A 27793-nucleotide genomic window follows, 5' to 3' on the forward strand; every position below is an offset into this window, starting at 1 on the left:
CCATGGAGTATAAATGATTAAACTTTGCGACACTGTCATCCGAGTGGGAGCACAGAATGCAAACAATAAAGAAAAAGCTGTACTGTAGCAGGTCAATTGCAGTTGAAGATACTGAATCCAGGCTCGCGGTCTGAAGCTTATAGGCTGCTAGTTCTCTCCTCATCTCATGCAATGCCTCATTCACGTTTATTAATCAGCGGAGGTCGGGTTCTAGTAAGCCTTGCAGGAGATCAGCTTTGTTATAGTAACAGGGTCCTGCTTCAGTTTCGTTATATGGCACGTGAAACAGTGCGGGTTTCGGATTGCGTGGCCTCCTTGGCACGTACTACATGGTGCCGGCGCCTTTCAGACATGCAGTCGCACGAAACTCTGCGACATTCGTCAAATCGCGTCGTGTCGTCTAAACTGCGAAACTCGTCAAATGACTGCACGCTCCACTCTTCCGCGTGGTCGACCCTCGAGTTACATCTGCGCTCGTCCACCGCACTTTTTTTTTTGGCTTCGGGAACGGCGGGTCCCTTCCTGTCCCTCTCGGAACCCAAACCGTGGCATTCGCGGAAAGGAGGTGCGCTGTTTCGTGTGTTTACTTTAACATGTTTACGGCATTCGCGATCTCTCTCCGGAGCGCTGCCGCCGGCGTCGTGCCGGTGCAACGTCTTCCACCCACTGCGTGTTTGCTCCAGCAGTTTACAGGACTCGCGCCAGCGCGGTTTTACTTTCTTCCGAGTGGGCGCCCAACCGCACATACGTGTGCTCTAACACACACGCACTGTTCGTTTATATTTGCAGAGCGCATCTTGGGGTTCCCTTTTACCTTCCCTATCCGTGCTTCTAGTCTCATCCCAGGACAAACTCCGCTTTCCCTGCTCGCTTTCTTTCTTTTTCTCCCCTATCTGTTCGGCGGTGCACAGTCTCTACTTCGAGCGTTTTTTTTTTCTTTTTTTGATGATTTCATTGCTGTTCACCTTTCTTTTTCTTCTTCATCCAGAAAAAGGTCTACTTCATGCTCCTCTTCCGCTCTCTTTCACTCTTTCGCGTCCCGTGTTTGCTTGGTGAGCAGCTGAGGTTTAGCGGAAACCCGCGACCAAAGTGTTTCACACGCGAAAACTTTCTCCTTCTCAGCCTTTCCACTCCTCCCCAAGGAGGCTCTCTTCTTCCTTTTCCTACAAATAGCCACCCCACACATAGCCGTACTTCTCTCTCTTTCTCCTCCATCTCGACGTGGTTTTATTCATTCTTCTTTCTTTCATCTGACGCGTGTGGTGTACGGCACGGAGAAGCCGGATTCGCCATCGCGTAAACCGGCGCAAACAAGAATTCACGACTGTCGGCAAACAAATTTGCTAAAGCCATGCGCCATGTGGGCAGTCGTGGCACCGTTCGCAAGAATTATCTCGCGCGCTTCGAGGCCCGTTCCATCTCCTTCCTCTCTCTTTCACTTTGTCCGTCAGACAAGATTCTTCGCAATTCTTCTTTCTATTTTTGCTCTTATCATCAAGCCACGCTTCTTGCCGTCCACATTTGTCCGTGCCTTACGTCATCTCATGCAATTCCTTTTTCTTTGCTTGTAACTACTTCAGCAAAACGAACCGCATATTTTTGCTTGGCCTGAATTCCTGAAGGTGGCAAACATCAGGGCAGTTTCTGCGTCGTGCTGTAAGGTTACTGCAATAACATTTCCCCCTTTTTTATTTCCCAATAACACAGTCACGGAATCTCACTAAACACCCCACTGCGAAGTGAATGAGCAAAGATATCCAGCCTGCATTTAAAAAAAATTGAACTCCTGGATAAGCGCCCAGAAAAGTAGATGCGTGAGCCTTCGTTACAGTATTAAAGTATAGGAAGAAAAAAACAATAATAGTCGACACCAATGTAGGTTCATACTTGCAAGTGCAAACTAGAAAAAAATTCTCAGGCACTCCTCGTCGATTCAGCCGCCACGCTGTATTGGTTAGACTACACACAGTGCTCCTTCGCCTCCTACGCTTTCACGTCGTTTTTTATTCTCTATTTCCCCGAAGCGGCGTCTGTAGCGCAAATGACGCGTCTAGCGGGCTCGTTCGACAAAGCACGCCAGAGTGCCCGCGTACAAACAGCGAAATGCGGCGGTGCCTCGCTATGGCCTCGCCATCGTCCACCCTCTCCTGATTCCCTGAGACCAGCTCACTTGCCATCACAGCCGCCTCCGGATGCTTCCCCGCCTGATCCTTTCGCGTGGCAACCGCTGCTCGTTTCTATTCGCTCTCACTGCTTGTCGAGTTAAGGTGCCGGCTGGCCTGTGCTGAGGCTTCGACGAGGAAGAGAAATCTTCGGGGAAGAAAGAAAAAGTGCAACACTGTAGAATCTGGTGCGAGCAAATGGGATACCAGACTGACCGTATCTCTGTACACAAGTACGCAATGCATTAGTGAACGAGGTAATACTGAGAGCATTTATGCATTCAACTTAAGCAAACTGATTTGGTACGTTTTAAAACTCACGAAGAAATTTTACGGCTCCGCGGTGTTGACGCGAGAGCGCTAAAGAGCTTATTTCGCCGAACCTATGGCATCGGCGTAGTTGATTGTAAGCGAAAAATCATATTCTTTGTGTAACCTAAAATTCAAAAAAGATGCAAATAAAATGAAGTTCTCAGCTTGAGTGGCGATCGAATCTGACTCATTTGAATGGCAAGTTGGCGGGGAGTTCTACCACAGAGTCACGCCTTTGCTGGTGAATGAAGTGAAAACAGCTTCCTCTGCTTGAAAATGCAGTGAATAACTTCTGTGTGTCACAAACTACGCGCTCAGTATACATGCTTCACAATACAACATGAAATATTCTCGAAATAGTTTGTAGTGCAAGCGTACATTGGCATAAAGCGTCATAACATAGGATTATAATAATGAGTTCATAGTTTAAAGCCAGTCACCCCCTACAAAAAGACCCCACGCTCTTGCACCCATAAGGTCACGCGATGGGTGCATATAGCAAGTTCAAAAATATTTCGTACAAAAAGTGTTTAAAGTACACACAAGGAACAGAACATCGCTATCGCGTTACACTGTTCGAAACGAAGCTTAAGAGTCCCACAATTTTTGTGATAACGTGTACCCATTGGAGGGCAGCTAACCAGATGGCAAAAGCTGGTTAACCTCTCGGTCTTCTTCATATCTCTCTTTTTCAGAAAGCTTTATGTATTTGCCCCGTGCACAGTGAGGATGAAATTTCTAGCCTTCATTCAGATATCCTTCTAAGGACAAATACCCACAAAGTTTGCACAGGCTTGTTTTAAACGAAAAAAAAAAGACGTGTTTAAGGGTACATGTACTAAATTTCAATAGTGTACTCAATTTATTCGAAGTCCTGATCACAGCAGTTCTTCGTTAGCGCACAAGTAGCGATAAAATGACCGCAATTTATTGGCAAAAGCGATGGTGTTATGGGGGGTTTACCGTCCCAAAACCAACATATGATTTTGAGAGACGCCGTAGTGGAGGGCTCCGAAAATTTCGACCACCTGAGGTTCTTTAACTTGCGCCCAAATCTGAGCACACGGGCCTACAACGTTTCCGCATTGCCTCCATTGGCGAAAGCGAAATGGTAGTATTAGGGTTCATGTGGTTTCCAATATGACTCCTATTTAAATGAACGCTTTTGGCTGATGCACTCTAACCTTTGGTTGAAACTGTAAACGGCAATTTTGCTGGCACCCATTCAGGCGAAATCTTTTGTTTCTTTTGTGTATTAGCTGAAAGAAATGATGCAGCCTTTTTATCAATTCGCAGGCATCTACGCCTTCAGATGTAGTAGGTTAAGTGTGAAAATCACTGGAAAGAAAACGAGAAGCTATAAATGCTGACGCAAATTTTTGCAAGGAAGGTGAAAAGATGGCGTACTTATGCATCAATATGCTGCCTTACTGCGGCGAAAATGCTTCTTAAGCCGTACAGATTTCAGAGGTTCACCAGTTGGCACAAGCACAAGCACATGAGCGGTTCATTCATTCGTGAGGGTGCATTGCTATCATTTTCTCTCATTTTAGGGGCAAAGCTCCTTAAAGCAGCACTCGTTCATCACTCATCGTAGTGCATAACAAGGGTTACAATTTGACCTCCAATGTAGTGCCGGTGAGATTTTTTCTGTGCGTTGTTGAACAATAAAAATTCGCAGCGTGCGCGTTAACTAAAAGCCGAATTCTCCTGTCTCTCATTCCCCCTTAGCAGCCATTGACATGTACATTGAGCACTATCTGACAGGAAAGGGTTGCTACGTTATACTCGCTGGGCATAACCTCCTTGGTTTTAAAAAGGTTTAGCGAGTGTTGGGCCGCAGTGCCATGAATACAATGAACTAGTGTATACCATGAACTCGAGGTGGTTAAAGGTGGGAAGTAGACACGAAGCGCAAGCCGTAAGACAGTGTGTGTGGGCCACCTCTCGTTAAGTCTTTGGAATGTCCGCTAGATGGCGGCGCATATGCGGAATATATTATGAAAAGAAGCGAGATAGTGGTACTTGGAGTGTTGAATAGATGGACGAATGGACACACAGAAAGATGCATGGACGGACGCACTGATGGCTGCACGGACGGATAGACGCATGGATGGACGCAGGGGCGGATGCATGTACGAACGCAGGGACGGACGCGTGGATGGACGTGCGGACGCACGAACAGACGCACGCACGGACGGGTGGATGGACGCACGGAAGCAAGAACGAATAGACGGATGGATGCTTCGCCCCACTCTCCACCCTTCACCCCGTGGACATGCTGTCATTTTTTATCAGTTATTCCTATTATTCTCAAAATATCAATTACAAGGATACTCACGACAGAGTTTTGCCGTCACTGTTGTGTTCTGTCTAAATTAGTAATCGATAACATCCCTTCACCCATCGCATGTTCTACCCGCAGATTAGTGCACGCGAGCATGTGCGAAGAACGCTGCTGAAGCAGAGCCCTAACGAGTCGGCCCACCTTCGTCGCACGGAAGGTGTATGCGATAACTCACCCAGCGTGCCAGGTCTGTCGACCGATACTGCCTAGACAGAGAGGAAACTCCCGGCGTGTCTTGAAGGAGCATGAAGGAATGCCGGTGGAGGGGTGTGTGTGCTTCCTGACTCGGGCAGAAATTTTGAACTTTGATTATAAGGGCATGGTGCAATCGCTGGCATGCGTATGATCTTGGCAGGCATCAGTAGACGGCTCGTGTGCCCATCTACGTGCTCTGGCCTAGAATTGTCGTATTCTCTTACAGAGGGTTTTGTAGAGTTACCCAAGATGAGATATAAAAAGAGTTAGCAACATAAGAATTTGTTGTTGTTGCAATATTTTCTTGGCCCTTGTGGTGAAACGGAACTTCGTAGGTTATTAAATAAGTTAAAAAAATGTCACTGAAAGCCAATGCCGTTTTGCGGCTCAGTTTTGGGGACACCGTTGAGTTTGCCATTCACGATTGCAAGAAATAAAAGAGACAAGACACATAGTTTGTGATGCTGTATACGATGTTATCGGTGCTGCATCTGTCAGCGTTCACGTGTAGGAAGGAAAAAAATGACTCATTATAGCGGCATTCACTGGAAAGCAACCTAAAAGAAAGGACTAAAATTATAAAACGAAGAATACAAACGTCGGCACCAGGTACATACAAAAACATGCAATGGCGACGCGGCGCCTATTGATATTAGTCATGGAAGATTATAAGATTTAACTAATCTAACTTATAATGAAATATTTCCCCATTTCGAAAAAGCCAGTATTCAAATTCAAGATAACTTATCCCACGTATCAGAGCCTCATCTATGCTAATACTGCACAATACTGTCGCTCTCGCTCTATCTTGCTCTTATTCCTCCATACCTTCTCTAGCATTTTGTTCACTGTATTTCCATATAATGCTGAAAGCAAATGAAGTAATGCACGTCGCTTAGAGCAATGACGAAGAAGGTGAATTCAAAACTAAAGAGGAAACTGCGAACAAGAACAGCGAACCAGCAACCTATCTATAAAAGAAGCTGTAGCTAGCTTTTCAAGCAAGGAAGAAGTATAGAGGAAAGGAACCTGCAAGGGGATGTGGGAGAAATAAAAATGTTCGCGGGTGGTGGTGGTGGAGTGAGGGGGAGCGGGAGACGATACCTGGGGGCATATAGTACAATAGGCTGTGCAAAGACGTGGGTGAGATTGAGTGAATAACATAGAAATGATTCGCCCAATAAGGAAACACAATGAATAAACCAGGAAGTATCCCATGGGTGAAAAGGTGGCCTGCGTATTACAGGGGCCCTTACGTAGAGGACAGTGATCTGTCTGAAAATGAACGAGGAAGGCGTGGAGATTTAGAAGAAAATGTATCATTTGAACTTCACAATTACTGCGTAATACGAAACACTTCTGGGCAGCTTCCGTTACCTCGAGGCCTCTCGGCTTCGGCAGAGTTAAGCAGGCGTATACTGCCTCAATGGAATTTGATTTATAGTTATTCAATTCGCATGTCAAAAAAATTGATGAAATCCAGGGGTGCTAGCCAGAGGACGGCGATTGTTTGTTCTGGACACGGTTATATTATATTTAGTCGTTATAGGTTACATCATTTTCTATGATAAAGCGGGCCAACTAACAGCCTTTACTGTCCGTGTCACAGGTCAGGTGTGCCAGTCGTTTTCATTGCCCATTTATTGACAGCCGCGTGCCACACAGTCAGCCTTGAAGCAAACTAAGAGTGAAAATTGCATTAAATATTGCTTACTGGGGTGCCACAATTGTGGGAAAATGTGTCCACACTTTGAAATACATCCAATCTGTATCGATAGTTGCTACACAAGGTCTATAGTGGCATCAAACGAAGTTACGAATATCTCCCGTTACTATTCACATGCGGCTTCGCTCCCGATAGTTCTCTCGGGCGAAACAGCGTACTCGAGGTATAGCTGTGTGTGTGTTCCAGCGTGCATACACGCAAAGGGCCTAAAGCATTTCGGCGTGGTTTGTGAAGGGTGCCGTGCACAAGCATACACATTGCGTTATATTATTATTCGAATCAGTGCGGCCTGTTTATACTATATGTATAAACTTTGCTTAGGTGTAAATTAAAGAAAAAACACTGCTAATCTTTTTGTCATAGTAATCAGTAAAACGCGAAAAGAAAACTTGGGTTCACAGAAATTAATGGTCGTTTATTGTGCATTATTTGCCAAAGGGCAAAGGAATCACTGATTGATTGATATGTGGGCTTTAATGTCTCAAAACCACTGTATGATTATGAGAGACGCCGTAGTGGAGGGCTCCGGAAATTTCAACCATCTGGGGATTTTTACCGTGCACCCAAATATGAGCAAACGGGCCTACAACATTTCCGCCTCCATCGGAAAAGCAGCCGCCGCAGCCGGGACTCGATCCCATGACCTACGGGTCAGCAACCGAGTACCTTAGCCACTAGACCACCGCGGTGGGGCGCAAGGGAATTGCTGCTATACAACGAATTGTAATACCAAGAACGCGAAAAGCAGCTCGAAACTTGCCGCTCATTCGTCAGGCAGAAAGGTCGCGCAAAACAAATATGCAGGAAAAGCGTAAATTAACAACTGATACAGGTCGACACCTCCAGCGTCATGCTCAAAAACAAAGAAGAACGCGCGAAACGAGCGCACATGTGTACAAAGCATGATTGCGAGGTGACAATAGGAACTGGGGTTTAATGTCCCCAAACCAAGATCTGATTGTGAGAGACGCCGAGGTGAAGAGCTCCAGAAATTTCGGCGATCTGGGGTTGTTTACCCTGCATTTAAATCGAAGTACACGGGTCAGTGTGCAAGCTAACAACTGCGACAGTTACATCGTGCCTGAGCAGCGCGCTTCTTTCGCAAACGCTGCCGCTACAGACAGTGAGGTGACCTTCGTGCGCGTTGCAACTGCAATTCCAGAATAAGACGTACAAAACGCCCCTATCACGAAATCACGTCGCAACACGTGGAGCGACGGCCTTTAAAGCGTACCTTCATGCCCGTCACCATATCTCACAAGTCATGACGCGGACAGGCTGACGTCACCGAGCTCGGAGAACCGCCGACAGTAAATGCTGTATACAAATAGCTCATAGTTAGAACAACGAAGATCGTACGTTTTGTGGCCGAGTTGTTACGCGCCACGCACAGCGGAGCTTGAAGTCGTAGGTTTGACTTTCGGTGACGGAGCTTTTTTTTATAGTTATTTTCTTCGTAATTTGACAGTATATTTTGCAGCGAGATATCCGTGACGTAATTTAGTGAGTGGAGCCATGGCGAACCCCGGCTTAAAACACTTTCTTGTTAAAATGGGAGGCATATCGCAATTAGATACATAACATTTCATTACCCGCTTAACAAACTATATACGATCCTTACATGTTTGCTGAATGGAATATTTTTATATTTGAGTCGAGACGAAATCAGCATCGTCCTTTTATCGAGAAATGAGCTCAACTCATTTTCCTCTGCAAGTTCACGGCTTACTCGTCCCATCTGCACGAAGTTGGGAATCTAATTCAGCGAGTAGCTCGCGCGTTCGCGATTGCGGAAAACCGACTGAGCCCTTATCAAGGTTTCCACTCGCTTGTTCCGCTCGTTCGTAAAGGCAGCCCAACAACCACGCACTCTCAGCTGCTCTCTTCGCAGCAATCACGGTTCTCTACCCTATAAGTCATCGTATCTGGTTATGTTGCAACGAGCACAGCAGGCAGCCGAGCAAAGGCTCTGGATACGTGTCTTAGCGGCGTATGCGCACGCCACTCTTTTCCGCAAGGTGGCGGACTCCCGTGCGTCGCCTGAGCGTAGAACGGTGCTTAGGAAGCACGGCAATCGATCTGCAAAACGTGAAGCTTACGAACGACATCTGCCAGTACCGGCGCATTCTCCAACAAACCAGGACCGACACCAAATTTTCGCCGACGCACCATGCGAAAGAATGGTGCGTAGTGGCGGGGCTGTTGGTAAAGTGGGAGAAAGGGAAGGACTTCACACCTTTACGGGTGTAAACGTGTGAAAGAGCTGGCGTTGCATCTGTGCTCGCGTGTTCCTCCATGTTGCCGAGGAATTCCGCGACAATGAGAGGAATGCTGCCGTCGGCATGCGATGAGGTAGCTAAACAACCAAATCATGTCTCCTCTTTGTCTGCTTTCCCACTCTCCCTGTGTGCAAAGAAGGCACGGCCATCCATCGCCGGCGTGTGTGTGTTGGCATCTGTCTGAGCAAGCAGTTGTTCCCCAAGCAGGAAACGAAAATCTTTCCCGTAATGCTTTTTTTTTTTCAGACCACTTTTACATCTTACGGCCGGTGTTCCGTAGCGTAGAGCATATTCCACTGTTCTTTTTCTAAATTTATTGAGCAGGCATTTTACTTTTTATTCCAAAGCTACTGGTATTTATCGTGTCAATTACAGGCGAAACTATGGCTCATGATTTCCTATTAGTACAGTTGGGCCAATCGTGAAATATTATCCGTTACCAAGGGCCAGCAGCAGTCGTGACGATTTCGAGGTTGTTCCCGAGCGCGTGACCCTTAACGATACCTTATCTGACAAATGTAGTTTTTAATTAAAATGGTGTCCCGAGTGTACAACGCCATATGATTATTTAGCCCATGCACCTCGCAACGATGGATGCTATGGCTCCGGCACATTGTGGTGAGAGACCTTTGCCGACCTGGCTGCCACAATTGAATATACATACAGTGAGGCACCTTTGCGTCTTTGTACTTCACGCAGATTCACATGACACGACGTAGTCACATTATCATGACGCTCCGTGACCTTCTAGGCTTCTCCCACTCACGTTTCGTTACGATGTTCAATCGTCACACCGTTGGAGATCATTACTGATCAAATTCGACCCAGGGGCCTTTCTCAGGCAGGATATATCCGGAAGTGAAGGGGAAATGGACATTTAAATGAAAGACAGGTAACGCCTATCCAGAATTAACTTGTGTTGTGCAGCATTGTACAGCAGCCAAAAGCAGTAAAACGAGAAGAACTTCCCAAACAAAACTTCACCTTTTAAGCAGACATCACAGCCTCATAAAAAGTGAGCTATCCACATTTTGCAATGACAATTTAGTCCATTGCATATTATTTTCCCTTACACAGCTCCTTTTCTCGAAAAAGTGAAGTGCTTAGTACTAATACAAATGATTTACAAGTAAAACGTAACGCTTTCGCCACTAAGGCCAAGAATGGATGAGATAGCAAGAAATCGAAATATCATAGGACACGTGTGAACATACGGCCGTCATAGCTGTTACGTGTTTGTATTTGAGGAACGCGCTGAAAATGTCCAGAATGCAGAAGCCTTCGCTGTTTGATCTTTTCCTTTAACTATGGCACGTGGAATGACCCCTTTGCGTCTCCTACCACGCATAGAATCTGACGCCTAGTTTGCCCCGTGTTCTTTTTTTTTTCCCTGTTCTGCATCATGAGTAGTACAGAAGGGGAATACCTTTTCTTGCGTGTTTAAAGGGCAGCTTTCAATTTGAAAGAAAATGTAAAAGCATTTGTGATACAAATACCCTCCAACTGTTCCGAGACGTGTGTACCGCGAGCGGTAAATGGTGCGTATGAATAGGTGGTCGTTACACCCCTAGCTCAAGCGTGGCGAGTAGCTCCGTTGGCTAGCGTAGCGGACTTCGGAGCGTGGGATCGCTGGTTCAACCCTCCGGTATGTTTAGGATTTTTTTTAGGGGTGAAGCTCCTTATAGCGGCACCCGTTCGTCCCTCGTAGTCGTAGTAGTAGTCGTAGTGTGTAACCTGTCTTACATTTTGACCTCCAAGGTCGTGCCGGTGAGAGATTTCTTCTGTGCGTTGTTCAACAATAAAAAATTTGCAGCGTGCGCGTTAACTAAAAGCCGAATTCTCCTGTCTCTCATTCCCCCTTAGCAGCTATTGACATGTACATTGAGCACTATCTGACAAGAAAGGGTTGCTACGTTATACTCGCTGGTCGTAACCTCCTTGGTTTTAAAAAGGTTTAGCGATTGTTGGGCCGCAGTGCCATGAATACAATGAACTAGTGTATCCCATGAACTCGAGGTGGTTAAAGGTGGGAAGTAGACACGAAGCGCAAGCCGTAAGACAGTGTGCGTGGGCCCCCTCTCGTTAAGTCCTTGGACTGTCTGCTAGATGGCGGTGCATATGCGGAATGTATGATGAAAAGAAGCGAGATGGTGGTACTTGGAGTGTTGAATTGATGGACGAACGGACACACAGACAGATGCATGGACGGACTCACGGATGGCTGCAACGACGGATGGACGCATGGACGGACGCAGCGGCGGATGCATGGACGAACGCAGGGACGGACGCACAGATGGACGCACGCACGGACGGGCGAATGGACGCACGGACGGTCACACAGACGGACGCATGAACGGACGGAAGCAAGAACGAATGCACGGACGGATGCTTCACCCCACTCTCCATCATTCACTCCGTGGATATGCTGCCATTTTTTACTGCATCCTTTTTCTTTATGCCTTTTTACATATATATGTACATATACGTATCCGGGAGATGACAGCAACGGCGTAAATCAGTCAGGAGTGCCAATATAACTGCTGTCGCAATTATAATTATAGCGTCCCACCACAGTGTTCTAGTGGCTAAGCCACTCGGTTGCTCACCCGCAGGTCGCGGGATCGAATCCCGGCTGTGGTGGCTGCATTTCCGATGGAGGCGGAATCGTTGTAGGCCCGTGTGCTCATATTTGGGTGCACGTTAAGGAACCCCAGATAATCGAAATTTCCGGAGCCTTCCACTATGGCGTCTCTCATAATCATATAGTGGTTTTGGAACGTTAAACCCCACAAATTCCTTTATTTAATAATAGTTATAGCAATCGTACTAAATGCTGCGTTGGCACAACTTTGCTTGCCGTCATTTACATGGTAGTGGTCGTGGACACATACATAATAGGGATGACATAATAGGGATTACATCGTCATTGTGAGCGAAAGCTACAATGACTACAATTATGGGAGTGGTGTTTTTTGTATATCACGTTGTTGATAATATCAGGGGTGGTTTGAGATGACGTATTTGCGTGTTATACATATGTAAGTGTTCGTTTCGAAATAAAAATTTTAGTTGCTAATAAGCGCTCGTTCTGTGTTTTTTCTGAGTGTCTGTACTTTTTTATGCTTCTTTCATCATGAACTTATACCAAAATACCCAACTGGCAGTCATCCTAAGCGAAAGCTAAATGTGTAAGTACGCATACAGTGCAAAAAAAAAAAAAGACAGTACAGGAAAGCATTGATGTGGGCGCGTGTTGTCTAAGGCAGAAATAAGAATACAGAAAACAGGTTCGCTTCTGCCAGCCATCTCTGTTAGGCAATAAAAGAAAGGCTACAGAACAAAGCGATCCTCTCACTCACCGATTGAAATAAGCGTGAGACACATTCGGTTTGCACCAATCTCTCCTCCGACATTTTGCCACGGAAGGAATCTTCCAGTGTTCACTGTCAAGCGACAATTCACTTGCTTCAAGCGGATGAGACTTTAACGGGGTCGGCAGTCAAAGTGCTTCATTTTTCTTTGTGTTTTCGGATCGTTTCTCGTGCTTTCTTCTGAGCGTACCGGAAGAGAAACGCTGTAGTAAAGAAAGACGAACGGTGACATGACCGAGAAAGAAAATAAGGAAGCCGACGTAGAGCGCCAAGAACTCTAGGCCACTTTGTAGCGGAAGCTTTGGCTAAGCAGTCGTAATCCTCTCAGAGGTAATCCTCTGATAGGATTAGGACGAACGCCCTCCTAATGACCTGATTAAGGTTAACCATACGCTTTTCCGAGTTAATGTTCCGTAGAGAAAGACGTTATTTATATAACCTGCGAGAGGGAACGCATGCTTGTTTCTATTTCAGAGCCTGGGTCTTTTTTTTTTGCCTTGCGTGACCCTTAAATACGAACGTTGCTTCCGCTTATACGTTTCCTTGAACAGGCTGTTCTCAACTGGGTAAATGCCGACACGCAGGACAGAACGAAGCTGCGCATGTCTTCGAAGGTGTGTTTTGATGTCCATGCGATGGAGATATTTCGTGTGGCGATAATGATCTACATCTGCGTGTTTTCTCTTCGAAGCACTGACAATACTGTGAACGTGAAATGCAATGGCATGAGCCTCAAATAACAGTCACATCTCTATTCCGAGCACTTTCGGTCACGTCCTTGATACCGCTTTAGAATAGTAAGGAAAGGCTTAGGAACTACAAAAGTGGCACATCGATTGTTTCGTTCTACTACAGTTATATTGGATGCACACATTATTGGACATGAGAGCCTAAGTTTGCGAAACAATAAAAGCCAATTAACTGCCATGTTAATTAATGACAAATACTTGAATGAGTTCGTTGAAAGAGCCGAAGGTTTTCTTGTAGGCAGCTGCGATCTTTGCAGCACCTGGAAGAGCAGATATAAACCATGCGCTCTTTCTTTACGTCACTTTTGAGATCCGCTTCTACAACGCGACAAAGTACGAAGTGAGTTCAAGGGAAAACGCGTGGATGCCGTCGTCTCAGTGCCATTAACAGAGACCTAATCAAATATTAAGATTGCGTCTAATTTTTTGAAGAGCGCTTATCTAATTCATGAATATGCAGGAGCAATCAGCCGAAGTTATGTCATTGTGTCCTACCGATAGGCGTGTTCAAGGTTTCCTTTCAGAGGGTGGGAAGAGGAGGATGTTCTTCGCAGCACCCATCTCTCTATCATGTCAATGTATGGCGCTGACAACGCGCCACCCTCTTGCCTCCCTTCCACCGTCCCCTGCGCACGCCTCTGTCCTACCCTCTCTTCTGTTGCGAAAAATTTCAAACCATGCTTACTCATGTGATCATTTTCTATAATAGAGGGCGCTAGCGAATTCTGTGCGTATAGCTGTAGAGTCCGTGATGCGTAACCCTACTTTCTTTTTTTTTGGAAACGTCCAGTCAGCTTAATGCAACCAGTAGAGTGGCTGGCTTTCATCGAAATAGCCTGTGCCGAAAGCCGATGCAGTGTTTGCAAACTCTGAGGGATGGAATAATAAAATATAAATCGATCAATCAGTCAATCACTCAATCACCCTCAGGCAAACTGGGTAATTAGCGCGTGACCTCACATAACTACGCTGTGCCATTTTAACGATCATTCGCCTCTCTAAAGAGAAAACTTGAAGTTCTGATTTGATTTATATGTGGGGTTTAACGTCCCAAAACCGCCATAAGATTATGAGAGACGCCGTAGTGGAGGGCTCCGGAAATTTCGACCACCTGTGGTTCTTTAACGTGCACCAAAGTCTGAAAGCTTGAAGTTCTCTGAATAAAAATGAATGATGCACATTTTCGTACTGACACATTCATTACTCTGTCCACAAGAATATTGCTGACTTGACGATAATCAGACAGAAGGTGAGCAAGCTACAGCAAACATAAAATCAAACGTAAACTCTAGCGAGCGTACAACCATACGATCTTTCACCGTAGCTGTTGACCGACCAAAAGTTCCAGCACGGAGAAATTTAGTTGCCCATCGCGCGAGCTGCAAGACTCGCACACTCCTTTCACGCCTTCAAGGGCGTGACATGCAGGGGTGGCGGACGCAACAGAACTTAGACGTGGAGGGTCTGTTGGAAAGGCGAGATTTCTTACGCACCAACTGAGCGGTGTGGCCGGCGCTCGTGGCCATTAACCGCGACTCGACGGCACGCTCGGCCAGAGTCTGAACCGATCCAGCGCCGCCGCTAACACGTCGCCAAGGAGAAACAACGCAGAAGCGGCCGCCACGAACACTCACTCTCATTGCTGCACCAGCAGTTCATCAGCGAAAACTTTCTCGCGAACGCTGCACGAGTGAGTCTCCTACTGAATGCTCCATGGTGCGCGAGTAACTCCCTTCGCCCGCAAGCTGTTGCAGTACCGCCGTGCCGCCTCAAATCATTTTGAGAGCTGCTTCCCCGCGAACACCACACAAACACAAAAAAATGGCCCCATGAGCGCGTTCCGGCATAGTCTCATGTACGGGAGCGCGAATCCAACAAATTTGTGCAGGGTTCACACTCAGTTTCTTCTTTGTCTCTTCGCTTACCCAGCGCACAGAAGGGCGGCCGACCACCACTGCGATCCAGGCACGGCAGCAGCGGAGGCGCCCCTGAGAAAATGTAGCCGGAGATACACGTTGCAAATTCTCCTCTGTGTTACATCTCCGAGGGTTTCGCTGAATCCGCTTGTCCGTTGCGCGTAGCGTGAGTGCAACGCTGCACAAACAATGTGCTTGGCTTCGCTTCTGCAACCCGCTTTCCTCTCATCCCAACCCTCGCCGTTATGGGAGGGCGCTCCGTGTACGGTTGCGACGGTGCTCGCGTGTCACGGGTTAAGCGATGCCTCGCGAATGCTCGCCCGCCTCGTTTAGTGACCGCCACGAATGGTCTCCATCATCCGCGATGCGCGGCGAGGGTAGCCAGCTTGGCACGTCTAAAGTCAGAAAGAATTAGCGCGTGTAAGCGAGCCTCGCCTTGTTCGAGGTGCAGATTAATTTGCAACGAAGTTGAGCGTGAGTTACTCGCAAAACTGTGAATGTTGCGGCAGCGTCTCGGCGGCAGAGACGCGCTTCGCATTTGTGTAGAGGCACAACGCACGGACACGAGAATCATGGGTATTACATGATGGGTGCGAGGAAGGAAGATAGTAATTAGTAGAGTAATCACGCTGGAGAACTGAGTTTCCAAGTTCTTGTTCATTATCCTCCCACACGGAAAACAAAGGAACTTCTTGGAACAAAGTTTCACATTCCTCACCTGTGACTGAGGTTCCAGCAAATAGTAACGGGCCCCTTGATATGCCAGAGGCATATTTATCTACTAAGAGAACAAGCTTGCACGCTGGTAGCAAATGTGCATGGCCCAACATTTCAACCACGTTTTTACTCGACTCATCCCTTGAACTCTCTCCTTCTTGGTGTGAGGGGGGGGGGGAGTGTATTTTCTTGACGAGTTCTATTTTCTGACGAGTCAACTTTGGATTTCGCTGCTAAAGTTGAATGACTATGTCGACAAAAAGATTCCAGACCTAGTTCAGATCAAAAAAAAAAATGTAGGTTCGTTAGTTATGCGCTAACGTAGGGCATGTAAATAAAATAAATAGAAGGCGTACAAAATTTACAGTTCATGCATCAAAATCGATTAACGCCGGTCTAGCAGACAAAACCACGTGACGTCATTAAAGCAAATTGTCAAACTAAGAACAGAGAGGAAAACAATAAAATGCTTACATAAATGATAATGTTCGCATGTTGCGTAGAACCACTGTCGCGCACAAAATTTGATAATGCAGTACAAGTATAGGTAAAGCTAATCGAGCAAGAACGCTATCATATTGCAAAGAAGGGAGTGATAGCTCGCGGTCATATACTAATAGCATTCATTAACTCCTTTCCCTTTCCACTGTCTCTACATACTATAAAAAGGTATTAACCGAAATTTCGCATATTGTTTATGATCCACCAGTGCAACGAAAATTCATCAAAAGTGTTCCACTGAAATACAGAAATACCATGCGAGCCGAAGACGACATCATTTTCGACGCTTTAGTCAGGTATACTCAGACAGCGATTCGAAACCTAAACATGCTGGTTTTTCAAAATATTTTGTTTAAGAGGCAGCATTTATAAAAAGAAGCAGTTTGGCTGTCCACCTTACCATTAACACTCTACGAAAACTGGTCACTGCACCTCTTTCTTCGAGTTCTCTTTAATCTACAAACAAACAAAAGTAATGATGAAGAAAGGATAATATATTACAAGCAACGTTCTCCGAGCACGTTGTCAGGTGTCCTAATATAAAAGGGTTTACAGGCCTATGTCCTCTCTGTCTTCCCGCGAGCGATGAATATGACGCGATTTTTTTTTTGCTTGCCTCACGCTCAACACTGACTCAACTGAGTGTTGTTTCGAACGCGTACTACATCTTCGTTTCTTGGTTCATCCTAGCATAGTAGAAGCACGTACTTTGCTTTTATCTTTATATCTGTTCATTTGGCTGTGGCTGCTTTCGCAAGAACGTCTGTGCGAAAGCTAATGTTTGTTTTCCTGTTTTACGCCTCCTTTTTCTTCTTCTGACTAGGAGTTCAGCAACGTCGTAAGTTTAACCGAAAAGCGAAAACATAAAAATGAAGTGGAGGCGCGGCGCGTCGACATCGCTTCGCTTTTAGTACATCGCCTACGATGCCAGAGTCACCTGAAAGTTTTGAAGCGCCGTCACCTGCCTTGAAAGAAATACTCCCGAACAAACTCTGAAAGATATATGTGAGTATGACACGTCCTTCTGCGTCTCAGAGAAAAGAGGAAAAGAGAGAGAGAGAGAAAAGGCAGACAGGAAAAAGCGTCACTAAGGAGACTCAATAAGGAAACATTATTACTTTGGGGAATACTCAGTGATGAGTCTTGGTAAATATTGATGGCAGCGTGGTATCGTGGAAAATACTCTATTTTGTATATAGTTTGCCGCGCTTTCACCTACTGCATACTACGGTTAACCCACACTGGTGTTTTCTAATGACATCCGTTTCATTACCTATCATCATTATTTACCTTAAAGGAGCCTTGAAACACTTTTTGAGCATTATCAGAAAACACTGCTGATGGGTATCGAGGCTTCTGAGAACGCATGAGACAAACATTTTAGCGAAGCATGAGGCCTAAAATGTACCATCAGTTCTAGATGAGTTAGAAATCACCCCTTCTTCTCCCTACAAACGGTGCCATATACCCAAACGAAAGAAACTGCAAAGCTGCGTCCGAATTAGTGCACATTGTTGGGCTAGTTGGCTAATCGACTTTGAAGAAATATTTAATCGGTGCGAAGAAGACATGTTAGACACATAGACACCTGCACTTCGTGTATGGTTGTTTCAGGTGTCTAACGTGTCGACTTCTGGTGCAGTTTAAATGTGTCCTCGAAACCTGCTTTGGAACACATAGCGTCGGGAAGACGCCCCAAGAAGTGCTGTGCTCGGAGGCAACTTTGAAGTTGCTGCGCCAATTACGTGATCATAGAGCGGGATGCCGAGCATCGGGCTTGGCGGAGTTGACGCACCGCGACGTTGATACGAGCGTCTCAGTATGTAGACGGTGCCTATAGCGCTGTTTACAAACACTGAATAAGGGCATACCTTGAGTTTACCGTATTTCGTCGCAATGCGGATGCGGCTCTCGGAGGCCGCGTAGAAATAAGTGCGTGTTGAAGATCTGCTCCACTGGTGCAGCAACCCTCCCCGCTGCTCACAAGAAAGCCACCAGCTAGCTGTTGCAGTGAGCTCACTCAAATTAATTGATTTTCAATCATAGTTCGGACAACTATTCGACTCTTAAGTTAACTTGGGTTGTGGCATTATACTCATCCGCTATAACTGTTGCCTTAAACTGAGACGAATTTCACGTCAGTTTTATTTTTTAGATGACTTTTTTTCTGAATAATTGTTAGATAGGAAGACAGTGTTCATATGGATGCGCATGGAAGACAAAAATGATTATTACACGTTCCTCGCGCCGTTGCACAAGAAAAATATTGCTTGTTTGGGAACTCTAGACACTGTAAGCGAACTCAACGTATTACCCTTCACACAGTGCAGCAAATGCATGGCAAGACAAAGGCACAGACAAAATGCATGGCAACCTTCTCAGTCCTGACATAGTCACGTTTATGTAAATATGAAATGCCAATATAAGTGTCAAGGCTTGAATTGTTTCAGTGCGCTCTGGCGATTAACGGACAACTGACATTTTCATTGCTCAAAGCAATACTCACCAAAAAATTACGTTTGGGTGGGAGATTGATTTTAAAAAAGAACTTCTGGCTCTGGCAGGTATCGAAACGAAAGAAAAAGAAGTATGTGAAACACTTTGACTGTACACCGTTACATTAAGATTAGACACCAACACTACTAGTAACCTCACGTGAAAAGCGTGAAAGAAAAATGACTTTTTTTATTTATATGATATATAAGGAGATGTTGGCGCACAATTATGGCGCCGGCTACTCCTAAGCCCTTGACCGCCAGGAAGATGAAGCAGTAACGTCGCGTCCACTTCACTCAGTTAATTTGACTTTTCGAGATGACCGCCTGATTCCAGGAAGAATCTACTTAGGATTCACCTGTCACCCAGTGGAAGAATATCTTGGTCCAGCACTTCAGTGCTATAACTGCCAGCGATTCGGACACACGGCGAAATGAAATTTATAGTAACTGAGTTCCATGGAATGTGCGCCGCGTTTCTGAAAACAGAGAGCAATTCATGTTTAACTATACTTACGTAAATTATCTAGCTGTGTCATACGGCGCAATGTGAAAACTACGCATGGTCGACCAGACATAGAATAAACGCAGCAATAATAAAGCTTCAGCTATTAAGAGCACGCAGGCTTTTCGGGTCCTTGTTAGTCAGCGACAAGAAACTGCTTTGTGCCGAGGACAGTATTACCTGGATCATTCTACAAGATCCCTACCACAGAATATAAAACTACGCACCCGTGATAAATGGCATTATCAATCAACCATCCAGTCGTGTTAAGTCTCTCATTTTGTCACCAAGCCTAAAGAAAAAAAATGTAGGGCCAAGTCATGCTCTGCGTTTAAGAAATAATCCACGTTGAACTGAAAGCTTTGTCGAGCTTAAAACCGGAAGACAACTTTTAACTAAGCGCTAGCTGTTTTAACGGTGACGCTAGTGTGAGATAAAGGCTGTACCAGTTTTCCTTTTTTTTTGCTTCTAATCCCTGTTGCCACTGTGACAGAAGAAAACCTTTAAATGTGTGTCGTATCTTGTTTTCAGTAGTAATATTTGACCGATTTGACGATGGGTGAAACTGGTATCGTCAACCAATGTCACCGCACTTTGAATAGGCACTGAAGTCATTAATTCAGCTCAATTCAATAGAATGGCATTCATTTTTTTTTCATTTATACACTATCTTTGTACAGCGAACTGTTGTGTCAGTAGCCAAAGGCTAGTGTAGGCCCTTAGTCAATACAGGTATAACAGCTACATCAGGCGCATATCATACTCTCAGGAACAAAACCTTAAAGGTGAGGCAAAATAAATGAAATGAACGTCAAGTAAAAGCAACGAGTGCATTATACAGGAGCCCCGAAAAGAAAAAAAAATCAATTTAGCACAGTACGAAATGCTTCAGAAGCAAATTGGGGTAAATGACAATTTTGAGATGCACAATTTTTTCACCCCAGACGTGAAATCATTGGCCATTATTGCTTCCAAGGGTAGTGCGTTCTAGGTTTTCACGTTATGAAAAGTGAGCAGTCTTGTGCCGTACGTGTTCCGAGTAACTGGTAGGTTGAAATTTATATTTGTTGTGATCCTTGGGTCAAGATTAGGTGTAGTGAACAAACTTGGTGATAACTAGCGATTCCCAAGTAAAATATTATTTCTCAGAATGGCCCAGTTCTACCGAAGTGGTCGAAGAGTAGAAGGCTTGCTTTCCATTCATCAGAATGACCCCTTTCATATTAGTTGTCATGGAGAATGGTAGCATATGGAATTGATTGTAAAGCAAGGTATTATCACCGTGCGGTGTGTATGTCGTAATGCGCAAGGCACTTTCTCGTAAATGAATTGAATTAAAGGGTCTAAATATATTTTATATACACCATATCATAATTCAGAACAATATATAGTGTGCCAGAGAAATATCAAAAATGAAACAATTATTAGTACTTTAAGATTAAGACGTTTTCTGCATTTTATATTCAAAAAGCAAGCGAACGCAAATTTGGTGCATATATTAATTAGATTTGTGTGGCTCCAGTTTAAATGGCAGCCCAATAATACTCCTAAATACTTATTGTTCTCTAGTTGTTTTTATTTTTCCACAAACAAGTTGAATTTGCGATCCTATAGTGTCACACCTGGCATAACGGGAGCGGAATACTACTTATTATGTATCGTCTCTGTTCAGAGTTTAAAACATTAATACTAAACGCCAGCTTGGTCTGAGTGTAATACATTCACTCAGACCAAGCTGGCGTGCTATATATATATATATATATATATATATATATATATATATATATATATATATAGCTGGCTATTTATTGTATTCTGCAATCCGCTAAGACAGCATCACGACCCTCTGACTCTGACACATCTGGTGAAGATGCTGTACGGTCGGTCGAAGCTGTATCGAGCAGTCCGTCTACTGCACGATACAGCAACAAATAACACTTCTTCATGCTGTTCCATATAATAATAATGAATCAGCGTTATGACTAAGCGCTATTCTTCCGGTCAGCACTCCGTTTCTGTCTTGACATATTCTTCTTGCTAAGGAATTGCAGTGTTTTGAGTGATTTTGTAAGCTCTTACATAGTTAACAATATATATATATATATATATATATATATATATATATATATATATATATATATATATATATATATATATATATATATATATATAATATATCAACTATAATATATGATTCAAATGCACGGCAACTAACAGAAAAGGGGATTTCGCAACATGGTAAAAACATGGAGGCAGTTTCGAGAACCAAACAGCTGTACATATACTCGTGCGTCGTATGTCAATAGGCGAGCGCAAACTGCGCGCTTGACTGGGCTCCCGTGTTGCCATAAAGTCAATTCATTCCTCTCTCTCCACCCTGCTCCTTTCCTTCTAAAGCACGCGATGGGGGCGCGAGAAGGAGAAAGCTACGGAGGCACGCAAACTCCGCAACGATGATGTGGGAGCCACGGTTGAACAGGCATGGGAGGCGATGAAAATGACGAGAAAGAAAGAAAGAAAGAAGGAAGGAAGCACGACTACGACAACGACGATGCCTTGGCGAGGGGTGAAGACTGCTTTCCGAGGCCGAGTGAAGAAGATGTAGCAGCTCTTTCGTGTTTGAGTAGCGGATGGTGTTCGGCTATGGCGCTCATTTGGTAGTCAAATTAACACGATGAACTGCATCTATGGGGGGGCCCCCGAGTGTGGGCCGCCCAGGCGATCTCGTGCCATAACGCTGCACTGAGCAGCTTACGGCGTGCTGGGATAGCGTTCTATTGCCGTCTTGGGTCACGAGTACCGAACCCGACTTGCGCCTGCGAAGTACACTCGAGCGCCGACCACTGGAAGTAGAAGGCTCCCGGCAAAACGCCTAGGTGACTAACTATTGTTTTCAAGTGGCGCACAAAAATAAACAGCAATAGGCGCGAGCGAAAATAAGACAAATACGAATAAGGGTAGGTTTACAGCACTTGTTGTATATTATTATTATTATTTCTTTTTATTTCCAGAATAAACGAAAACATTACATTCTGGATGGTCTCCTGGGCTAAAAGCTGTAATGAAACAGCTTGACTAGGGCCCAGAAGACCAATGACATGGCAACAAGTGACCGGTAAAAATATTTGCACCAAATTGCAAGATATATCACACATTGTACAAAAATATTTACAAAAACAAAGCATATAACAATATCTGTGTAAGCGTAACAGGGAATGATTTTTTTGACTAAAACACATCTCTAACAACGAACAAGACCAACAGAATACCAAAATTTATTTACAGAAAAGAAATTTTTAATACTACAAGTACAAGGAACACAGTCAATAGTACACCTGTAATAGTACAAGCAATAGTACACCTGTAATTCTAGCAGTAAACTACACGAAACACTAATATCAACACAATATAATAATAGAAAGCATGATAGCTAATCATATACAACAATATACAGTGAAATGTAGTACAACATTAACAAATAATTGAAATACATTAGTAATTCAGAAATATTTCACGTAATGTATTTAGCGCAGGTTTATGTAAATGATTATGCTTTTTAAGAATGCATGGGAGGTTATATTTCAATGACTGCAGTTTATAGTCAGTGCGAAAGCGCGGTATGAGCCATCCTCCTACATTACGAGTATTGATAGCATGACTGTTGCGTTGCAGTGCAGCAGTTAACTCGATAAATTGTTTAAATGAAGAAGAACATATGTAAAATGATCGTAGGATACGGAACTCGTACATATATTGGATTTTAATTATACTGTACTTGCGAAAATATGCCGATGTCGGTGATAAATAACCAGTGTTGGCAATGTGACGGACAGCTTTCTTCTGCAAAACCAATATTCTGTTGATGTTGCGTTGAGTTGTAGTAAGCCAAACCAGACTGCAGTAACTTATATGTGATTGAAACAGTGCTTGATATATGCTGACTTTTATTTGTGTAGGGAGAATTTCTCGACAACGCGACAGAGCTCCCGCTGTAAAAGAAAGTTTCTTGCATAAATGACTTACGTGAGAGTCCCAACTTAGATGAGATGAAAATGTTACACCGAGAATTTTATGTTCTTCTACAATATCTATTTTTTGATCTGCACAAATAATATCTTGTTTAACGTTCAGAAATTTATTTCTAGCTCTAAATATTATAACCTTCGTTTTCTTAGGGTTAATTTTAAGTTTATTTGATAGTGACCATGATGTAATATTGCAAAAGAAACGATTACAACTTTCTATCAACCTATCTGTATCTGCGCCGGAGAACAAGACCGTGGCATCATCAGCATATATTATAAATTTTACCGACTTGTTGATATTAACAATATCATTTATAAAAACATTGAAAAGAAGGGGCCCTAATACACTTCCCTGCGGGACACCTCTACTGACAGGCAATGAAGATGAGTGATGGTTACCTAAACACACACATTGTGATCGTTCTGCTAAATATGATTTTATTAAAGCCAGGGGAGTGCCTCGAACACCATAGATTTCTAACTTAAGAAGTAACGTGCTATGGTCAATGGAATCGAAAGCCTTGGTGAAATCAATGAACAAACCTAATGTAAATAGCCTGTTTTCGATGTTCTCTAAAATAATTTCTTTTAGCCTTAACAAAGCTAACTCCGTAGACCTTCCTTTACGGAAACCAAACTGAGCGTCGCTTATAATGTCACTTCTAGTGAAAAAGTTGGATAATCTGGAATGTAGCATTTTTTCGAAACCCTTAGCAAACACCGGAATAATCGATATTGGGCGATAATTTCCCAGCATGTTTTTGTCGCCACCTTTAAACAGAACAGACACACGAGAGCGCTTCATTTCACGGGGAAATTCCCCGGACTCTACTGCTAAATTAAATATGTACACAAGTACAGGGGCTAAATGCTCTAAAACAAATTTTATGGGACCGATCTGAAGATTGTCAATATCTAATGCACTGCTATTCTTAAGACTCATAAATGTTCTGAATACTTCTGGTTCGTCTGCCGGGTTGAGAAATATGCTTTCAGCATTTCTAATAATTGAGCTAGTCATTTGCAGGGTATTCTTAACTGGCGGTATACCAGAAGTGAAATATTTATTGAAAGAATCGGCAAGTAGTGCACCAGTTAGTACACGATTATTTAACGTAATTTCACGTGGCATGAAGTCTGCCTTGTGGCGTCCTAAAACACTGTTTATTGCTTTCCAAGCTGCATCGGGGTACCTTGTACAGATACCAGAAAACAATTTTTCATAATACGCTATCTTCGCCTTTCGAAGAGAAAGAAAGAAAGAAAGAAAGAAGTATATGTAGAAAGTTACAGTAAAAGCGATGAAAACGTTTCCAAAAAAAGCTGTCGGCTGGGAGGGTTCAGGAGTGGACGCTTCTTTTAGCACAGAAAATGCCAATACGCCGAGTTCAAAGTGACGCTCTCAGACCATTACAAATTGGACGTTTCTTAAGTACTCTGCTTAAATTCTAGCATGCTGCATTCAACTCTTCAATTACGGCATAACCTAGGTCTACTTTTACTAAATACAACGAATTCGTCGTACAAAGCACATGTGTCCTCTTACACTATTCTATAAACATTTAAAATTATCATACTACTCCAATGCTAGGTGTTAAAGCTTTCTTCCGGCCTTGTTGCATTGAAAATGACTGCTGCTCTTCGCGCAATTCTAAACACTTCGCGTCAATATGGTTGCAACACTACAAAAATAATATGGAAATGACCTCAGCATCTTCATGATCTTAATCAACCTCATTTTGGAAAGTATTGCGTTCTGGAGTAGCAAATTGGAGGACAAACATGGCAAAAAATATTTAACTAACTTCCTTTAATGGCAGGAACTTGCAACACAATCCATTCTTTCCACAAAAATCAAATTAACTTTCACATTCGTCTGTGCCTGAGATAATGACACGAAAAAACAAAACAAGAAACCCCAGGTAGTCAATAGCACCGCGAGTTATAAGCGAGAAATGGCTTCGACACCGAAACTGCCTACTTACTCGTCAAGTCTTTTCTTCTCCGTCACCCCTCTCTTTCGTCTTACTCCATCTCCCCTCTTTGAATGCTTCTTACTTCCCATTCCGGCTATCTTCTCAATCGAGTCTCGAATGAACTCGCACTCTACGATGATTGATTGATTTGTGGGGTTTAACGTCCCAAAACCACGCTATGATTATGAGAGACGCCGTAGTGGAGGGCTCCGGAAATTTCGACCACCTGGGGTTCTTTAACGTGCGCCCAAATCTGAGCACACGGGCCTACAACATTTCCGCCTCCATCGGAAATGCAGCCGCCGCAGCCGGGATTCGAACCCGCGACCTGCGGGTCAGCAGCCGAGTACCTTAGCCACTAGACCACCGCGGCGGGGCTCGCACTCTACGACACGGAGCAATTCTAAGACAGAACGGAAGCGGAGCAACCGTGCCATGCAAACACACTGCCAAGTTTGCTTTCTTTGGTTCACTTCCTCGGATGTATACGTGCGGAACCCTGTATCGCAACTCATTGTGGAGATCGCAGGGGCAACGCATGTGTACACTTTAGCCCGATCGTCAAAACCCGGCTAGCAGAAATTGGCCGTCATCACTACAGCAGTCGGATCATGCGCTTCGGGCCAGCTTAAGAACATGGGCGTCGTTTGCTGCGAAACAGAAGGTGCCGCTGCTCTCATCGGCGCTTGTTGGCTGTTCACTTCCCGCCATATCGATGCTCATAAATGAGCTCCCCGTTCATTCACCAAATCCTTTACTACTCTCGTTTTCTTACGGTGTTTTTTTTTTTTCAATGAGTTGTACGCGCGAAATTGTTTATCTTCGCTTGTACTTTTTGCTTAGCCTTTTCTGTTTCTATAGCACCTTCGCGTTACACTTCAGCTTATTTGGTTATTGGTGCTAAACATATTCCCGATCTCGCTTCACTTTTTTATCTCGACTTCTTCCGTAGCTGTCCCGCCACTTTATTTTATCCCTTAGCCGACGGCTGCACCGTTTGCCCATTCCAGGCGACGGTCACCACCCAAAAATTCTCATTCCTTATTTCTCTTTTCAGTTCTATTAAGATACACACAGGAAGAAAAAAACCAGTAAGAAAAATAGGGAAGGGGGTCAACGCTGTACGGGAATGTGCGGAAGGAGAGCGGGAGTCTTCAATTTGGGCTATACAGGTCTTCCAAGTCATAGACGCCGTACGAAGGAGTCCCTTTCTCAATTGCGTTTTTACGCAGCCTAAAAGAATCCCGTCGCTCCGTGTGCGATGATTGCGTCCTTCTTTTACCTTCTCTCGTTCCGGCCTGCTTTATCCAGACCCTGAGCATGCTTGTGCGTATCCCCAACAAAAAAATAAAATAATATAAAATGGGGTTGCGAAATCAGAAAACTTCAAAAATTGAGAGAAAGAAATGAACAGTACACGAAAAATCGAAGCAACGACAAAATTTGGCGCCTACGAAATGGCTTCTTTGTCAGTGTCTGGGCGCTTTGTTACTGCCGCCACCACGACCGCCGTTCTCCGCGCGTTTTTCTAAAACGGTTCTCTCTTCTTTTCTCTCTTCTGTGCTGTGTGTGTTGCAAAGAGGTCCAATCTATGACACGCACGCACAAACACACAACGCAAGTGCATCGTCGCGCCATTGTCGGGGAGCTCTCTGGGTTTCCCCAGGCGACCTCGGACCGAGCTTATTTTTCCGGTCAAAACATTGATTGCCTCGTATGGGTTTGGGGAGGGGAATGATATTGTCAAACGCGGCTCTATCGCTGCAATAGCTTGTTCTTCCTTTCAGCCAAAACTGTTTTAAGTGTTGGCTTCTTGGAAAATCTTCGCCGGGCATCTTGAACGTGCCGCACTATTCTATGTGTTTCGTTTCGACAATTTCATTCACCCAGTCTTCACGGTCATCAGCAACGTTTTTTATATTTATTACTATTTCCTCCCACATAATGTCGATTCTGTCGTTACCCCCTCTTAACGACTTCCGCTCTTTTCTTCTGGTCTTTTCCGCTTCCGCCCATCTATTTTTCTTGTTTTATTCCTGTTCTTGAACGACTTATTTTCTATGTAACTGTCTCGATGGGCAAAACTATTTCAAAGCGCAATCATGGTATCATTTCAATGCGACAGCTTCTCACTGAAATAGCGCTGAGTGAAAATATGAACGATGTCATTTAGAAAGAGGAATTTCGTGTGCCCGAATCAATAATAACGCAATAAAGGGGCTCTCAGGTCTTTGTCAGCGAACGAGTGTTGTTCACGTCGTTTACCGCGCCGCTCACAGTCTCGCTTCAAACGAGGGCATAATAAGGCGTGTCGCACTGCATACAAATGAATTCGCACCAGTAACAACCAACAAGGGTTAGCACGTCAGCACTCGTTCGCTCATGCCGTGTGTAACACAGAGGTGACATCGCTTCTTGCGCTTCTATGCAAAGCAGTGGCGTAGCCAGGTGGTGGCACATCGGCCCCAAGCCCCCTCCCAACAAAATTGTTTTCACCATGGCAGATCGCGAAACGAC

General features: G+C 44.4%; 1 protein-coding gene across 5 annotated transcripts in view; it reads right to left on the reverse strand.

The window, feature by feature from the left end:
- LOC142814731 (lachesin-like) overlaps nt 1–27793 on the reverse strand; it is a 190208-nt gene that overhangs the window by 70362 nt on the left and 92053 nt on the right. The window lies entirely within an intron of this gene.

This window comes from Rhipicephalus microplus, chromosome 1 (assembly GCF_043290135.1).
Source record: "Rhipicephalus microplus isolate Deutch F79 chromosome 1, USDA_Rmic, whole genome shotgun sequence".
NCBI classification, from domain to species: Eukaryota; Metazoa; Arthropoda; class Arachnida; order Ixodida; family Ixodidae; genus Rhipicephalus; species Rhipicephalus microplus.